The sequence below is a fragment of the Ovis aries genome, chromosome 20 (genome assembly GCF_016772045.2).
Source record: "Ovis aries strain OAR_USU_Benz2616 breed Rambouillet chromosome 20, ARS-UI_Ramb_v3.0, whole genome shotgun sequence".
NCBI lineage: Eukaryota > Metazoa > Chordata > Mammalia > Artiodactyla > Bovidae > Ovis > Ovis aries.
The window spans coordinates 49589962-49605823 of NC_056073.1; the positions used below are offsets into that span (position 1 = coordinate 49589962).

Sequence of the window (15862 nt, forward strand, 5' to 3'; positions counted from 1 at the left end):
AGTGATCACAACCAGTGCAGTCCAGATTTCCCAGGGCCCCGGGTCAGGAGGCGTGGCCCAAATGGTTAAACCACTCGAGTCATTTTCTAAACCGAAGAGTGTTCGATAATGCATGCCCTGCCCCAGATCTGTCCCACCCCCCGCCCCAACCCGAAAAACTTTCTCCAACTGAACCATTACATCCACTTCCATCCCGGGATTAAGTCCAGTCCTCCACACGCGGGCCCCGTCTCACGTCCAGGGCGGCACCAGCAGGTCGCATCTCTCTCCTGCATCTTTGACCCGCCCCTCCCTACTAGACGACTCCTGTCAGTGTGCAGACGCATCTTTAAACAGATCCCTGTCTCCCCACTGGCTCTGAGCGGCCCCACAACATGCCTGCCATTCCTCACCCTTGCCTTCTTGAACCTACTCCATCCAGCTGCCTTTCCGCGCCTGAGTGGGTCCCACCGACGCCACCAAAGACCTCGGCTGTGAGAGCCGTAGGCTGACACAGCCTCTCCCCTGCCCCGGCTGCTGCAGCTTCCAGCATGTCTCCTCCCTCCTGCCCCTTCTCAGGGTCCCCCCAGGTTCTGGGTCATGGTGGTCCCAGTCTCCCCAGCTCCAGGGCCCACTTGCTGCCCGAGCTGCTCTCCCTGCCAGGGGACCCCACCTCACAGCCCACACCGACCTCCCCCGAATTTGTGTCCCTGTAGGCAGCCTCCTTGCTGAGCTTCAACCCTATAAGTTCAGCTGCCCACCAAGCATTTCCATTCGAATGTGCCTAGAAACCTCTCATTTTCCAGGGGTCCCCCGGCAAGCTGGTTCCTCCAGTCTCCCAGTTTAGAACGTGGCCCCTGATTGTTAGGCATTCAGGCATCTCCCTGCTGGCTCTGCCCATCGCCTCCATCTGACGCAGACACTAACCTAAATGGTTCCCCCACCCCACGGCCTCCACCCTCATCTCAGCCCCTGGCCAGGTATCTATTCTCAGAATAGCAGGGTGAGTCCTTTAAGCAGCTCTCATCTTCCGTCATTTTTAAAATAAGAGGATTAGATTCTCCAACCAAAATTACCTAATGTGAGGAGTCTGTTTTCAGGGAAGACTTCTAAAAGGGGCTATCAGAACTATTCTGTGTGTGTGTGTGTGTGTGTGTGTGTGTGTGTTAGTTGCTCAGTCGTGCCCAACTCTTTGTGAACCCCATGGACAGAGGAGCCTGGAGGGCTCCATGGGATTCTCCAGGCAAGAATACTGGAATGGGTTGCTATTTCCTTCTCCAGGGATCTTCCCAACCGAGGACCTGAACCCGAGTCTCCTTCATTGCAGGCAGATTCTTTGCCATCTGAGCCACCGGGGAAGCCCCCATCAGTCTTTGAAGTCCCCAAAGGCCAGCGTTCCCAGTGCATCCGCCTCTCCCTTGCTCCTCAGGCAGCTCCCCTACTCTCTCTCCACGAATGCAGACAAAATATTTTTGCTGGCACCAACTGTCCCAGAACATTCCTTAGCACTGGCACGAAAGAAGAGCTCTGCCCAGGTTCTGACGTCATCAGGCTCAGGCACGAAAGGAAAACAAGATGACCCTGCTGGTGTGCTCCAGAGGAAGACAAACCTTCAGGAGGCAGAAGCAAGCTGAGCCATCACTGTTACCACGGATAGAACCCTCTATCGTGAGATTTTTCTGTAACTGCTTTTAAAATGTTCAGTTTCTTTACCAATTACACTTCAGCACAGCCCCACCCCACCCAGAGGTTAACCTGTTTAGCCTCTGCTGCAGACCAGCCGACCTCCTCACTTCACCTCCATCCTGGGCCCAGCAGGAGCCCCAGTTCTCATGGTTCTCTGGACGAACCATGCTGCTGCTGCTGCTGCTGCTGCTGCTGCTGCTGCTGCTGCTAAGTCACTTCATTCATGTCCGACTCTGTGCAACCCCATAGACGTAGACAGAAGCCCACCAGGCTTCCCCGTCCCTGGGATTCTCCAGGCAAGAACACTGGAGTGGGTTGCCATTCCCTTCTCCAACGCATGAAAGAGAAAAGTGAAAGGGAAGTCGCTCAGTCGTGTCCGACTCTTCACGACCCCATGGACTGCAGCCTATCAGGCTCCTCCGTCCATGGGATTTTCCAGGCAAGAGTACTAGAATGGGGTGCCACTGCCTTCTCCGGGAGGAACCATGAATGATGAATAAAATGGTTCCCCCAGTCTGGCTGGCCAGGGGTGTAGCCACGTGGGTGCCCACCCACAGGCCCAGGGAAGGTGGACACAAGCCCAGAATTCAGGAGCTAGAGCAGGAAAGGGCCTTCCAACAAGGGCAACGGCTGGGTGTCCTCACCCGGCTGACCCCTGCAGCTTCTAGGACTCACTGAGCTCTGGGCTAGAGGATGGCATCTGACCCCCCAGGCAGGGCTGCTGCTGCTAAGTCGCTTCAGTCGTGTCCAACTCTGTGCGACCCGGTAGACGGCCTCTCACCAGGCTCCCCCGTCCCTGGGATTCTCCAGGCAAGAACACTGGAGTGGGTTGCCATTTCCTTCTCCAATGCATGAAACTGAAAAGGAAAGGGAAGTTGCCCAGTCGAGTCCTACTCTTGGCGACCCCACGGACTACAGCCTACCAGGCTCCTCCGTCCATGGGATTTTCCAGGCAAGAGTACTGGAGTGAGGTGCCATTGCCTTCTCCGCCCCAGGCAGGGCCCGGATGATAATTAACAACGGGGGCAGGTGCCCGGCCACTTGGGGGAGACCCTCACAAGGATCCCATGAGCTGACTGTTATGACTTGAGTTTTCAAACAAGGAGATGAACAAGGAGGGACAAGGGACCCCAGAGACCCTTGGTCACTGCGGGCAGGGCTGGGCCTCTACCTACCCAATGGGGCCTCTTTTCCCATCACCAGGGAGGGGGCACTGAGTGCCAGCCAGGGAGCCAGGATGCAGGGCGTGCACAGGCCGGGGGCGGGGAGCCTGTTCCACACCGCATCCCTCGTCGGCTTCCACGGCTGGACACCAGCCACGGCCGGACACCAGCCACGGCCCTGAAGGTGGGCAGGGGCTCGGCCCGGGTCACCAAAGCCAGGGGGACTTGTATTCTCTCTCATCCCAGACCTCGGGATTTCCCACGACCCCAGCTGTTAGCCTTTCAGGTATGCTGCTCTCAGTGTGACTGTTTCGTGACTCAGCACTTTTCAGAGGAGCAAACTCGCACACCCGGAGGAGCACCCACTCCGCGGATGGGGTATGCCCTTGTGGTGGGGACATGCGGCCATCGTGGCTGTGTCGCTGTTGGGAGGGCCCCCTGAAGGCGCTGGGGAGCCCGTGGGGTGGCTGACACGAGGAGACGCGGGAGGAAGTGGAGACACAGCTGCCGGTTGAGGCTCCGGGCGCGGCCTCCCAGGCTTCTTCAGAATCCTGGCAGCTCTCGGAGCCGAGGACCGCCCCCCCAGGAGCGGACAAGGAGGACGGGGAACAAAAGCGGCTTCTCCCGAACACTGTGCGGCTCCGGGGGAAGGGTCACGTGACGCAGAGCAAAGCTCAGTCTGCAAGGCCCGGCGGGGGAGGGGGCGGGGAGGAGGAGGGGAGGGAGGAGGGGAGGGAGGAGAGGGGGGGGGGGGGGGGGGGGGGCGGCTGGCGGCTCAGAGCACTGGGGGTCTTCAGCGTCACAGCCCCTTTCCTGCCAGGGTGCCAGCCCGGCCCCTCGGCCCCCGAGCCCCTCCCAGAGCGTAGACCTGCAGGGCCCAGACCGTGGCTGCCGGGTGGGTCCCTTCCTGGTGTTTTCTTCCCGGCCCTGAAGAGGAGTCCAGCGGCCCAAAAACGAAAGACGCGGCCCATGAAAGCAGCTGTTATTTCAAGGAGAGCGGGGAGCAAGCCAAAGGAAAAATGAAAAGGTCCAGCGACAAAACGCCCATTCATGGGCTCACTCGGCAAACATTTACTGAGGCCATCTGTGCTCCAGGCCCGCCCCGAGTGCTGGGGGCACAAAGATGCCCTTGAGCGCGCGCCCCGCCCCCGGCTGCCCAGCCCGTCCGCCCGGCGCGCGGGGAGGGCCGCACCCCTCCACCCCCGACGCTCAGCTTCCGGAGAGCGGCCGTGTGCACGCGCATCGCGCCCGGATGAATGGACCTGCGCACTGTGCGGGGCGCAGGTGCATCCGTGCTGCCCGATACCTGGTTACTCTCCGGGGCGGGAGATGGAGACCACCAAGGGGCCCAGGAAGGCGTGCAGTGCCCACCAGGAGGGTCCTGAAGCCGTCCCCTCTGATCTGAGCACTTTCTGCATTGATCCTTGACTAGCCTACGAGTCTATGTGTCTGTATAGGTATTTATAGACACGTCTGTGTAGACTCAGAGAGCAGGAGGCCTTCCACGGCACCTTTTCCACTGCCTCTGCACAGAACCAGATCTAAACAGAACTGGCCCCTTCCCTATTTACCCCAAATTTTATCACATCTCCACGAAAAAGGTCTTTATCCCAGTCCATAAAATGCAATAATTAAGTCCATTGATCCGAATGATGGTTCTGTTGCAGGAAGAGGGACCCCTTCCAGGGCCGGAAACTGGGCTCTTGTCTAACACTCAGAAATGAATTGTCTGAGGAGACACATGTGGTGACAAAGCAGATTTTATTGGGAAAGGGCACCCGGGTGGAGAGCAGTAGGGGAAGGGAACCCAGGAGGACTGCAGGTGATGGGATCAGTTTCCAGGTGGTCTTTGGCCAATCATTCTAATTTAAAGTCCTTCCTGGTGGCGCATGCATCGCTCAGCCAAGATGGATGCTAGCGAGAGGGATTCCAGAAAGTGGACGGACACTCGATGTCTCCTTTAGACCTTTCCCAAACTTTTCCGGTTGGTGGTGGCCTATTAGTTCCGTATTCCTTTTCAGGATCTCCTATCATAAAACAGCTCATGCAAATGGTTACTATGGTGCCTGGCCAGGGTGGGCGGTTTCGATCAGTGTGCTTCCCCTGACAGTTCCTGGTCTATAGGGAAAGTGAGTTCCCAGCTTTTCACTTACCCATGCATATGTTTATCCTACAAATTATTGAGTGACAACTGTGCTGTGTACCAGGCACCAGGGGAACAAAAGAAAATGAAGACAAAGCTCTTTTTAACGAAAGGAATGGAAAAGCAAATAACTACACTGCAGCGCGGCAAGGGCTGGGCTCGAGGCAAAGTGGGTAGGGTGGGGCCGCCCAGCGCAGCTGGAGCCCTCAGGAGGAGCTCCTGGAAGAGGCGGCGCCATGCAGGAGGATGACGGGAGTCAGATGGACGACGGGAGGCCTGGGCACGGCTGGGGGAATGTGCAGGGTGATGAGCAGTTGAGATGGACGACGGGAGGCCTGGGCACGGCTGGGGGAATGTGCAGGGTGATGAGCAGTTGAGATGGACGACGGGAGGCCTGGGCACGGCTGGGGGAATGTGCAGGGTGATGAGCAGTTGAGGTCCGCCTGGAGAACACACCTGGGACGCAGGGCAGAGAAGGTTCAGAGGCTGGTACACAGACAGGGAGAGAGATGAGCTGAGAAGGCGCTGACGCGGACGGAAGGGGAGGACTACAGTCCGCAGGATTCTCCCAGCCGACCTGGCTCTATAAGAAACCCTCATCTGAACGTCTAGGACCCCACTCAGAGTGGGAACTTGGCCTTAAAAATGGAGGAAATTCTGCAGCAGGCTACAGCATGAGGAACCTGAGGATACTGTGCTCAGTGAGATAAGCCAGACACAGGGGGAGAGGAACGGGGAGCTAGTGTCTAATGGGGTAGAGTTTCAGATTTGCAAGATGAGGAGTCAGCCCTATGGATGGATGGTGTGATGGCTACAAAACAGTGTGAACGGATGTGATACCACAGACCTTATACTTCAGAATGGTTAAAAGGGAAATTTTATGTATTTTACCATATTTTTTATATTTTTTTTAGAAAAAGAAAGGTGACCTTAGCTTGGAAAGTCAACTACATTCATGATGTATTCAACCAGACCCCTAAGAAGGCTTCCCTGGTAGCTCAGCCAATAAAGAGTCTGCCTGCAATGCAGGAGACCCGGGTTCGATCCCTGGGTCGGGAAGATCCCCTGGAGAAGGAAATGGCAACCCACTCCAATATTCTTGCCTGGAAGATCACATGGATGGAGGAGCCTGGCGGGCAACACCCCATGGGGTTGCAAAGAGTCAGACACACAACCAACACACACAGGCCTCACCCTAAGAAGCCGGCACGCACTCTGCTGTCCAAACCATGCCAGGCCCTCACGACAGTCTGGGCCCTGGGACCTGCCGCAACGGCGCTTGTACCTGGACAAACATCTCCTTGAGCAACAAAATACAAAGATACTGAATGGCTGGGACTAAAAATAACTGCAGGCACGCCCAGCTGAGCAGATTATGAACAAGATACTCAAGAGGCCACTTCCGAGGTGCCGGGAGCAAAGGCAGGTCCTGGGCATGGTCTCTGCACACAGCGCCACCGGGGTGGGGGGGCCAGCAGACCACCTAAGCCACCCTCCAGTCTGCCCGCACGCTCACCCCATTTAAGGGGCCGGCCCGCCCTCCTCAGGGAGCACCCAGGGCACCTGTTACTGGTCTTGACTCCTTCACGCTGCTGAGCCCCCAGAAAAGCTTTGCCTGGATTTCTGTCTGGCCTCCTATCAACTTCTATTGAACAAGAATCCAAGGACCCGGGTGGGAACACTCTCCGAGAACCCCCAACGAACACTGAATTGTTTGTTACTGATGCTGCAGAGGTCCTGGTTCACAGTTCTGTAAACTTCCAGATCAACTTCATTTCCAAGAGCCCCTCTGGGTCAGTGGCCCCTTTCTGGACACTCCTCTCTGGAAGCCGCGGCTAAAAGCCCACCACGGCTTCCAGGCCCGGAAGAGGCACTGTGCAGCCCCTGCCCCCAACTCGCCCAGCCCGGCTGCGCAGCAGGCCTACGGGGGAGGCGGCAGGACCTCCACCTGGCTGCAGAGCTCAGTTGTAAGCTCCTTGCCCACAGGCCCTAGGCGCTGTGCTGAGGTGAGAAGCCAGCATTCCAGGAAAGCAATCAGCGCATCGCCCCCTTACACCTCCTAGCTCCTTGCACTTTGCTTCGAGTTGCAGCACGCAAGTGCAGCCTCCGGGGCCCAGCTCTGCCACTTGGGTTTTTCCCACTCACTTGGCACCAGACCCTGACCCCTGGCGTGCTCTCAGCTAGCAGTGTGGATGCCGTTTGTCTGCCGGGGTGCCCGCCGCAAGCGGGGAGCCGCTGCCACGTTCCTCATGTCCTCTCACGCCACCCAGGGAGGCGTCCGCGTCCTTCCGTTTCTCCGTTTAGGTCACGGTTTGAGTGCAGACTGGGTGTTCTTCGCTCTCTGCTCGCCCACTTGGTCTGAGAGACCTGGGCTCCCCTTGCAAGTGTCTTTAAGGCCTCGCTCCGGGTTCAGAAGATGTCCCCCATCCGTCTGTGTTCCTGACTCATCGGCTTGCTTGTCTCCTGTACCCCAGCCCTTCCCGGCCACAGGGCCCAGTTTCCAGTCCAACCACAGCAGCGAGAGCACTGCAACCCCAGCCCGGGGTTCGCTGGGGGCGGCGGGGAGCGCTCCAGAGCCGCCCAGACGCTACTGGACCCGCAGGGTGGACCTGAGGCTGCAGGATCAGCGCCCGGCGGGCCGCCGCCCTCCTGCACAGACGCCGGGAAGGCCGCAGCACCTTCAGCTGCTCCTCTTTCATCTCAAAACTGCATGGCCGGGTGGGGCTCAGGGCAGAGAGAATAGGGCTCACCTGCTGGGCTTACGGGGCACCGTGGGTTCCGGAAACCCACACCGCTGCTAAAGAGGCACGGAGACTGCGGTCAACCGGTGCAGTTCCATCACTGTCTTCTCGTGGCTAAAATGAAATCCTCCAGGGCGCACAGGCCCAACTACCCTCCCTCAGCACCCCAGCACCCCGCCCCACGGCCCCTAAGCGAACGGGCCTCTCCCAGGCCCCTCGAATCACCGCGTGAGCGCTCCTGGAGGTGCTCACTGAGACCAGGGCCACACTGCGCCCTTCCCGGGCGGCGCATGGGGGCCCGGAGAGAGTTCAGTCTGGGTGGCTGGTCTGGAGCAAAGAAGGCCTCACAGAGGCTGCAGAACATAGGTTCACCTCTCTGCCTTTGCCCAGGGGGTCACCTCTATGATGACCCTGTAATTACTAAAGACACCAGTATTTAAGCTGAGGGTTTGCTTTTTTTTTAAGTGAAATCCCAGAATCAATCACTTGTCTCCCACACCAGGTACTCTGTAAACATTCAGAGAGAGTGAGAGGAAGAGATGGAGGGAGGGAAGTGATGAGAGGGTGGGTTCGCCAGGCCAGGACCGAGAGCGCCTCCGTGACTCACCTTGACAGCACCTAGTCCGAAAGCCGCCCAGACTCACCGTCACTCCGGCCTCTGCAGCCCTCAATTACTTGTCTGACCACACGCTCGATTTAGCAGAGAGCAGAAAGGTTTGGGGAAGCGTAAGAACCGGCTAAACAAAAGCAATGAGGGGAAGGAGATGAGGATGGAAAAACATCAGAGACCCCAGGGCCTTCGCTAACCTGACCACCTGGGCTGCCGCTCAGCTCCAGGAGGGCGGGGGTCCCGCCCGATTCTTCGCTTGTCTTTCTGGGCCTAGAACAGCGCCTGACACAGCAGACATTTGCTGGGTGAACTTGGTGGCCTCTCACACCTCTCTGAAGGATGACGCGGGGTGTGCTGGCTGGAAGATAACACTTCCAAGGGCCCCGAGGAGCCCACCGCGGGGCCCAGCCTGCTATCGTGGGGAGGCCCCAGGCCCCTTCCTCTGCCCTCCTGGGCCAGAACCAGGGACGCTTTGGGAAGCGAGCTCTGTCTGTCACTCTTGCCCTCCGCTGTGACAGGACCCCCTCTCTCTGGGTCCTTCTGATCATGAGGACAGTGGGCCTGCCCCGCCTGGGCACACGCCCGATTTCACTCAGTTTCCAGGATGAAGAAGCGGCTAGGACAAAGGGTCAGGCCCCCTGCGGCCATTCCGGACCATCTGATTCCTGACTGGGAATCACTATCACGCAGGGGTGGGTGGACACCACCTCGCTACACTTCAGATTCGCTGTTTAGTCGCTCCGTCGTGTCCGACTCTTTGCGACCCCATGGACTGTAGCCTGCCAGGCTCCTCTGCCCGTGGGATCCCCCAGGCAAGGATACTGGAGTGGCTTCCCACGCCGTTCTCCAGGGGACCTTGCTGACCCAGGGATCGAACTCGAGTCTTCCGTGGCTCCTGCTTGGCAGGCAAATTCTTTACCCCTGAGCCATCAGGGAAGTCCTGCCCTTCAAATCACAGCGAGGATTTTTCTTTTTCCATCTTAACATAGCTCGACAACATTTTTAAACTTTACAAATATTTTTAAGGGTAGGTCATTTTCATCATATTTTCATTAATGTTTAAAATAATTTACTCGGATTACAGTGACAAAATAAAGCAGGTAGTGGTGGGCAGCTGCATCTGCAGGGTCTCCTCTGTCTGGGGCTCAGCCTGGGTAAACAAGAGTCAGTACAAGAGGACAACAGAAGCGGAGTCCAACCAGCGGCCCGCCTACTGTCGTGAGCCGGGTCAGGGGGAGGCCTGCGAGCTGACCCGGGGCCTGCCAAGGCTCAGCTCTGGAGCCTGAAGACATTCCAGAATCTTGCAAAAGGTGGTGGCAAACAGTCCCCCGCTCCACGGTGGGAGGACGGCAGGGAGGTCACCGAGGTCAGAGCAGAGTGCAGAGGGCCTGGGAGTCTGGAGGGGGGCTCTCTGCAGGGCGTCCCACCACACGGGAGCGTGCTCAGAGAAGGCAGTGTCCGCAGGCCTGGAGGGGAGCCCAGTGGGAGCGAGGGGTGGGGGACAGTGAAGAGGCCCAGAGCCCCACCCCCTGGGAGGAGGTGTCCAAGCGGACCCTGTGGGCACCCTCAGTCATCCTCCCGAAAGACCGAGTCCTCAGGCCAGCATCAGCCGGGCTGGTCGTCATTGCCAGGACCCTGTGGGCACCCTTAGTCATCCTCCCGAAAGACCGAGTCCTCAGGCCAGCATCACCCGGGCCGGTCGTCATTGCCAGTAGGATGAGGTCTCTGCATTTGCTGATGGCAGCTCCTGGAGCCCATGGCCTAGGCACATTTCGTCCCAGAAACCTCATTTGATCCCCCTGGCCTGTCAGCAGATCACTGGAGCCTGTCTCTTCCCTAAAGAAGAGAAATCCAGAGCCATGGGTACTGCGTCCTGTGGGTGTGAGCAGAGCAGCATGGAGAAGCCGCAGGCGTGGCTGCCTTGCTTTCCATCCCAAGATGGCGTACATCACCCTCCGCTCCGATGAGCACAGCGGGCCCGCTGTCACGCGCCCCCAGGGGACAGCCTGGGGTTCTGTGAGCTGTCTCTGCTGCCATCCTGCACTCGGGATGTCTTCCTTCTTCCGCCCACAAGCTTTCACTTCCTCTGCAGGTCTCTGCTTTGTGCTGCAAGCCCAGCAGAAATTTTTGGGCAAATGTCATACCCAACTGACCTCTCAGCCCTCAGCTTATGTTGAAAACAAAGGATTTAGCAGTGGTTTGTCTGTGAACCCTGCATCTTCCTCCTCTTTCTTTAAAATACTGTTGCTGCAGGGCCTGGCCTCCTCGGCAGCTGCAAATGCAGTGATTCGCAACTTAGATTTCCTTCTCTCTGTGAGCAAGGCGCCTCACACATCTTTCTAAGGGTTTCTGCATAATTTTGTTAGTTCACAGAGCTCAGAGTGTTCCTAATTCCTCCATCACTGCTCCACGCTCCTCTTAAATCTGGTCATGTTCCTCATAAGCCTGATGGAGTTTAGACCTCATCTTTTCTTTACTAATTTAGTTTTATTACAGCTTTTAAAAAATCTTCTTTCTGCCTCTGTGGGTTTTTACAGAATTCCTTATGAAACACGTGACATTTCCATAGAGTTCTGGCTTCCTAGTAGCTTGTCCTGTTTCTTTCCACGGCACTTATCCTTCGTCATCAAAGTAAGAAGCGGATTTTCTACTGCAGTCTGGTTCCTCTCTTCAAGCCCCCGACAGTGTGTCTTAAAGCCCACTCACCTCCTCAGGCACACTCTTTGCACCCTGACTTCTAATGTTGCCTTTGTTGCTTTGATTTCTGCCTAAAATTTTACGGTTTGCTGAGAATTTTATATTTTCGTGGGACATTTTTAAACATCTGCGCGTCTGTAGTTCCATCATCTGAAATCTTCTACTGTTTGTAGCAGAGAAGTTTCCAGAATAAACTGGCAAACAACCAATTCCCTGTAAGGAGGTAATAATTCCAATTTCAGGGAACTTGATGAGGACCTGGCAGCCTCGGGTCCTCGGCCAGCGTCTTAGAAAAGCATTTCCAGCATCCTTCACGAAGGCCCAGTTGAAGGACTTCTGTGTCTGTCTCTGGGCTGAGTTCAGAGGGACCTTCATCCTTTAGGTCATGTGCTGTCAAACAACCAACCTTTCCAAGATCTATTTCTACATTCTCTGAGATTCTTTTTCTTTCTTTCCAAAACGACTCGCAGAAGCTACATTTCCTCAGTCCTTTTATGTCCCAAAATACCTATTATCTTTAAAATTAAATGTAACTGGGCATGCAAATATTAAGGCGTATTTTCCTCAAAATTTTTATAGGAATTGTTCTATCATGTTCTAGCATTGACTGTTGCTTTATAAAATCTGGATAACTGATTTTTTCCACCTGTATAAATGACCTGGTGTGTTTCTGTTTCTAACCTGCTGCTGCGTGTGTTGGAAACAGCTAGGTTCTCTGGTTGCTATATATTCGAGATGTTTTGTTTACTAGAGGAATATATATTGTTTGCCTGCACTTCATTTCCAGCAATGTGGGAGATATAAAGGCTAATAAGACATGGTTCCTGCCATCAAGGGGTCAAAACCCAGCAGGAAACAGAGGCCTCAATGGAATGAACCGCATCCTCATGCAGAAATCTAGTCTGGAGGTGGGGCCGGCAAAGCAGCCACTGCAGTGTGGGAAGAAACTGTGAGGATTCCTATTTATGCTTATTCCCTATAGCTCCTCCGTCCACGGGATGCTCCAGACGAGAATCCTCGAGTGGGCTGCCGTGCCCTTCCCCGGGGTTGGACCTGCCTCTCCTGTGGCTCCTGCGTTGCAGGCGGATTCCTTACTGCTGGGCCACAGGGGAAGCCCTACCACAAAAATTAAGAAATTAATATACTAGTTAATGTTTTAAATAGTTAGGGTTCCCGGTGATGCTGGGGCCTCACCGGATGCTGTGTGTCGTGGTCACCTGTTGTGAATCATTCCCTGGAGCGGAGGAAGCGATGGCAGGTTGGCCACCATGTTATCTAGACTTTGCTCCCCTGGTCCTCACAGCTGGGCTTAAAACACTACAGAAAAGAAACTGCAAAGTGAAGAGATTAGTGACGCAAACACAGGAAAAATAAGGAGATGGCAGAGCTTAGACTCTGCTCCTTCCACAGGCTCTTAGTCAAGCCCATTGACAGGTAAGAAAATCATGAGTAGCTCAAGTCTGGTGAGATGTTGTCCAAAATAAAATTAGACATTAGACAATGGTGTATTTGAAATGTTGACTACCTTCTGATGTCACTCAGGATAACATGGTACCTCGAGATACTGGCTTGTAAAAATAAATGTATACAATTTATGGATAAATACCTTGGGCATAAATAAATAATAAATATGTTGGGTTTGTGGGAGCTTCTCAGATGGTGCTAGCGGTAAAGAATCTGCCTGCCAACCCAGGAGACATAAAAGGGGCAGGTTTGATCCCTGGGTCAGGAAGATCTCCTAGAGAAGGGAATGGCTACCCACTTCAGTATCCTTGCCTGGGAAATCCCATGGACAGAGGAGCCTGATGGGCTACAGTCCACAGGTCGCAAAGAGTTGGACACGACTGAAATGACTGAATACATATTGGGCATGTATCCTCAAGTTTTTTTTTAATGGGTAGAGGTGTACTATGAACAAGCGGGGTGATCACTGCTTTTAGGTAATAAATGTAAGCCCTACGCTAACCAGTGAAGAGGTCTCCGGGAGCAGAGCAGCACCAACTCATTGTTCCAGGTGACCTGCTGGGGGTGGGGTGGGGGTGGGGAGGGTCGCAGGCCATTGTGCTGCAGCCGGAAGAACAATGGAGATGTCGCCAGTAAAGAAGAGGAGAGGCTTCTCCAGTCAGTGGAGCAGACGGAGACTCAGAGATTGGAGAGCACCTCCCGAAAGGGAGATGGGTGAGCAGGGTCAAGTCTCCTGGGGCACACTGTGGAGGCAGAAGGGGGTGGGTAGCACTGGGAAGGTAGACCACCCGGGTTGGAGTGGCCTCAGTGCTGTGCTAAGAATTTGGGCCAGAGACTGAACCACAGGGCATCGGTGGAGACGTGAGAACAAGGAGAGTCATCAGCCAGTCAGTGCTGAGATGCCTCTGACCCTTTGGTGCAAAATAAGGGGCAATAAGCGATGAAACTGACATTAGTATTAAAACATCTGTCTACTGTCTCTGTGCTTATCGCCTATCTATCTATCTATCCACCACCGGGAAACTTGGGGCACCATATTAGCATCAAGATGAAAAAATGCCTCTGTATATTTCAGAGAGAGTGATAAGCTATTTTTAATTGTGGTAAAATGCACACAAACATAAAATCTGCCCTCTCCCTCGTTTTACAGTTGCCTCTCAGGCATTAAGCTCATTCACACTGTGGTGCAGCCACTACCGCAGACCTCTCCAGGACGCTTTTCATCTTGCAAAACTGAAGGTCTGTCCTCAAAAAATACTCACTCCCCATCCCCCTCCCCTAGGCCCTGGGCCCCCACGCTCACCCTCTCTGCCTCTGCGAACTTGACTACTCTAGGTGCCTTGCATACATTAAATCATTATTTTTGTCTTCTTACAACTGGCTTATTTCACCAAGCACAGTATCTTCAAGGTTCATCCATGTTTCCAGCTGATGTCAAAACATCCTTCCTTTTAAAGACTTAGTAGTACTCCATGCTGGAGAAGGGAATGGCAACCCACTCCAGTGCTCTTGCCTGGAGAATCCCAGGGGCAGAGGAGCCTAGCAGGCTGCCGTCTATGGGGTCGCAGAGTCGGACACGACTGAAGTGACTTAGCAGCAGCAGCAGCAGCAGCAGCAGCAGCATCTCACGCATGTGTGTGGACCACACTTGATTTGTGCTAATACATCCGTCTATCACTGAACACTTAGGTTGCTTCCACTTTGGGCTATGGTGAATAATGCCGCTGTGGACATAAGTGTGCAAATATCTGTACAAAATCCTTTCAGCTCTTTTGAGTATACGTGAGAAGCCAAATGTTTTGATAAATTGTCTCTCTAGAGATTACTAGGGAAGAGCGAAATTCTCCCCGAGATTCTCTTAAGGAATTATTTTCTTGAAAATGGACCATGGATGTGCGGAGGCCAATGACAAGAAGGCTGGGCAGGTCAAGCCAAGAGTCCCTGTTAAAAGCTGACCTGCTTCTGCAGTGACGGTGTCAACGACCAGGTTAATGGTTAATGGTGACCAGCCATCCAAAGGCCAGAGGCAAAGGGTAGACAGTCACAGACACTCTGTGGACTTGTGTGCCTCTGTCTATCTGAACACACAGGTTTTAATTTTATTTAAGTGTCAGGCAAAGCTCTGGGGCAGATCTGGAAGCGAGCGGTGAGCTGCCTGGGTCTCCATGTGCCCAGTGGCTGGGAGGCCGGTTTCTCCTGGGAGGGGGGCAGCCCCACAACCACATTGATATAAAACTCTACTACAGCGACTGCGTGAAACTTAAAACGCACCCCCCCCCCTAGATTCCTGAGCGTAGCATTCATCTCATAAACTTATTTCTACCTTTGGGACTTCACGGATGGCACCTGCCGGTCTTAGTATTCCGGAAGGCTCCCATTCAAGGGTATTTTCTACCCTCTGCTTGCCTTTTCCGCACAGTCTGGCTTGGTCAGGAGCTGTCCTTCACCAAGGATTCACAGAGTCCGCATCCTCTGGCCTGCCCTCCCCCAGCCCGAGAATCTCAGGGGCTCTGACGGTGTGGGGGAGGGCGCGGGGGTCCGGAGAGCTTGGTCCGACTCCCTCTGCCGACCTGCAGGACAAAGAAGGCAACGCTCGGCGCGGAGAGCCCAGCGCTCTCAGGCTGGCCTGAGGCCACTTTCACCCCAGTTCGGAGGCCGGCCTCGGGAAAACTGCCAGCCTGACGGAGGAACAAAAGGGAAGGTCGCCGCCCCCTCCCCCGCCCGCACTCCGGGCCTCAGCATCGCCCCGCTCGGTCCCATCCTTTGTTACCTGGGCCGGCTGCTCCCACAGGGCCCCACGGCCGCGGAAGACGAGGCTCCGAGCCTCCCACCCGGCCCTTTGATCAGAGGGCCTGGGGCGGCCCTGCGGGCACGGCTGGCTTCCTGTTGGGGGGGAGGAAAGGGGGCCATCCACAGGGGCAGTGACAGCTGAGGAAGCCCCCGTCCTGGGGGGTCCCAGGAGCCCCCCACCCCCCCACCGCCCAGGCACAGTGTAGGGCTGGACCCCTTTCTAGCCCCGGTTCTGTGGCCATTGACCCCTTTACATGAATGTTAGGGCTGGTAGCTTTCCAGTATTTCTAGCTGGAGCGCATTGAGAAGGGAAATAATGATGGATTTGCAGCCGCTTTCTTTCAGTTCCTCTTCATTCATTGGCTAAGTGTCGGTTGCCCAGGAAACCGCGGGCATCTCGACGGCAGAGTAGTCTGTCAGGCTACCCGCGCCGCGAGCTGGGTGTTAAGTAGTGAATGCAGGCGGGCAGTGGGAAAACCGGAAAGCTCTAAGCCTTGCAGTTTCAGTCTATGCAAAAGCACACACCTTGGTTAAAGAAAATAATGCTTTAACAATTCACTACTCATTCGGCTCTGCAATGCCCCCTCCC

At 55.2% G+C, this 15862-nt stretch overlaps 1 long non-coding RNA gene across 1 annotated transcript; it reads right to left on the reverse strand.

Annotated features, from left to right (window-relative positions):
• Window positions 1-4572: 4572 nt before the first annotated feature.
• On the reverse strand, window positions 4573-15584 carry LOC121817394 (uncharacterized). Its single transcript, XR_006057280.2, has 3 exons — window positions 15254-15584; window positions 14807-15053; window positions 4573-5427 (listed from the first exon to the last, which is right to left on the reverse strand). It is a non-coding gene; the product is annotated as an uncharacterized LOC121817394 (long non-coding RNA).
• Window positions 15585-15862: the final 278 nt, after the last annotated feature.